The sequence below is a fragment of the Schistocerca piceifrons genome, unplaced genomic scaffold (genome assembly GCF_021461385.2).
Source record: "Schistocerca piceifrons isolate TAMUIC-IGC-003096 unplaced genomic scaffold, iqSchPice1.1 HiC_scaffold_1170, whole genome shotgun sequence".
NCBI classification, from domain to species: domain Eukaryota; kingdom Metazoa; phylum Arthropoda; class Insecta; order Orthoptera; family Acrididae; genus Schistocerca; species Schistocerca piceifrons.
Genome location: NW_025726984.1, coordinates 35,001 through 37,500, shown reverse-complemented (window position 1 = coordinate 37,500; position 2,500 = coordinate 35,001). Strand labels below are relative to the sequence as shown.

The 2,500-nt window shown below is 41.5% G+C and overlaps 1 pseudogene; it reads left to right on the top strand.

The window, feature by feature from the left end:
• LOC124728840 overlaps window positions 1-2,500 on the top strand; it is a 10,941-nt pseudogene that overhangs the window by 4,203 nt on the left and 4,238 nt on the right.

Genomic DNA, 2,500 nt, shown 5'->3' with positions numbered 1-2,500 from the left:
GATGGCCATTAATGACTGTATTTGATGTGTCAAATAGGTTGACACCAGAGGAACTAACGGAGTGTATTTACACTCAGAATTTTGAAGAAAAAATGAGCCCACAAGACTTCAAAAAGGAATTTAGACCAAAATTTAGAATGGGGAGAAAAGACAGAGATACGGGACATCAAGTAGTTGAGGTTTCCCCAACATTGAGAAAAGAACTCATACAAAATGGAAGAGTATATGTGGAGTATAGCTCAGTCGCGGTCAAAGATTATTGCGTGGTACCCAGGTGTCACAGATGTATGGATCTGGGTCACGTACAGAAGTACTGTACCTGGGGTGACCCCACCTGTGGTCACTGTGGAACGGACAACCACAACAAGAAAGAGTGCCCAGAGAAGAACAGACCTGAGACATGTATACCATGCAATAGAAGGGGAAAAAGAAAATGTAGAGCACCAAACTCCAAAGAATGCCCCACGTATCAGCTGTTACTAGGAAGACTTACAAAGGACAGATTATGGAGATTAACCCCAAGAGAAAAGAAAGAAGCATAAATCACCAAGCAAACAACTAAGAGATACGCTAAGGGGCATGAAAATCAGAGAAGCAGTAGGGGCAAGGGAAAAAGATGCAAAAGAAATCACGGATAAACAACCTGAAAATAAGGGAACAACAAAAAACACACGGGATAACAAACGGGATAACAATCAACACAAAACATGTACAGCACAAAACTGTATTGCCAATACCCCCATTGAAAGAACACCAACACAAGGGCGACCTCGGTCGCCCGTTTTTTATGACAAGAAAATGCAGATGGAGAGCGGAGATAGAAAGCAAGAGGTGCCCAAGACACAACGAGAAACACTGATACAAGACAAGAAACAAAATACAACAAGGGATGTACAAGTACAAACAATAAGCATGATAGACGCACAAGTACAAACAATGAACACGCAAGAAGCACAAATACAAACAGAAGGGCGACCTCGGTCGCCCATTTTTCATGAAAAGAAAATGCCGATGGAGGGCAGAGATGGGCGACCAGAGGCGCCCAGGACACAACACACTACACCAACACAGAGACAAAACAAAGACATAGAAAAGAACAACATAGGAAAGAAATACGGACGACCTCGGTCGTCCGTTTTTAATGAAAAGAAAACGCCGATGAAGGGCGAGGACGGACGACCGAGCTCGCCCAAAAGAGACCACTCAGAACACATAAAAGATAAAAACAATCAGTCAAGCAAGAGTGACACATATAATGCAATGGACCCAAAGAACACTTATAAGATATGCGAAAACGCACTGCAGATGGCAAGACTAGAAGAACCCGGTCTGCTAACCACTGCATTACGCCAACTAGTGAGAGTGGGGCACACAAACGGCTCGAGAATTACTTATCCAGCTTTGGCGGACGTTGACTGCATTCAGCTAGCCGCGGCCGGAATCCCCACGGAACACGAACAATTACAGGAAATAGTAAAGCAAGTATACGAAAGAAGAGGCGTAAAATACAATTTGGAAAATATATATATACAAATGGTAACAACATACGGCCGAATAGGATTTGACCCCAATAAGACATGGCCAGAAGATCATTACCATACATATCATCCGTAATGGATCTTTTAGTTCTCCAAATTAATACAATGAGAAGCGTACAAGTAAATTACGAGTTGCGTAAATTAGCAGAAGAACATAAAGCTGACATACTATGCTTGCAAGAACCGTACTCCCGGGAGGGTAAAATCCCAGGAATGACAGCCACGGCTCAAATAATCATGAAGGGAGAAAGACCAATGTCTGCAATAGTAATTTTAAATAGTAATATAAGAACAATAGTATTAAATCAATTTACAAATGAACATGTTGTAACAATCGAAGTACACGCCAAAAACACTAAGTGGTATTTAGTATCAATATATTGTCAGTATAGAGAGCCAATAACTATGTACCTAGAACAACTAAAGGAAATATGTAGAACTCTACAGGGCCATCAAGTAATCATAGCAATGGATGCAAACGCAAAGTCATTCCTGTGGCACAGCGGAGAACAAGACGAAAAAGGTCAGGAATTAGAAGATGCAATAAGTGAATTAAATCTAGATATAATAAACGCACCTAGCGAGATACCAACATATTCAAATAGAGCAGGGGCAAAAACAAATATAGATGTAACACTGGCAAATAACAGGGCTACCAATAAAATAGATAAATGGGAGGTATTGGAGAATGCAACGACCAGTGATCATAATGTAATAAAGTATATATTAAAATCAGAACAGAATGTGGCGCCACAGGAATGGCTTTCAGAATATGACTATAAAAAGGTAGACTGGGAAAGACTCTCCCGGGAGTACAGCCCGCCGGAGCTGGATGAGGATCTCGAGGTTGATGAAACAGCGGAGCAGATAGTTCAAAGTATAAAGGAAGTAATAGAAGCAGTCGTACCAAAGAGAAGCAGAGTCCAAAGCGTGCACCCGGCACCATGGACTCCAGAACTAAG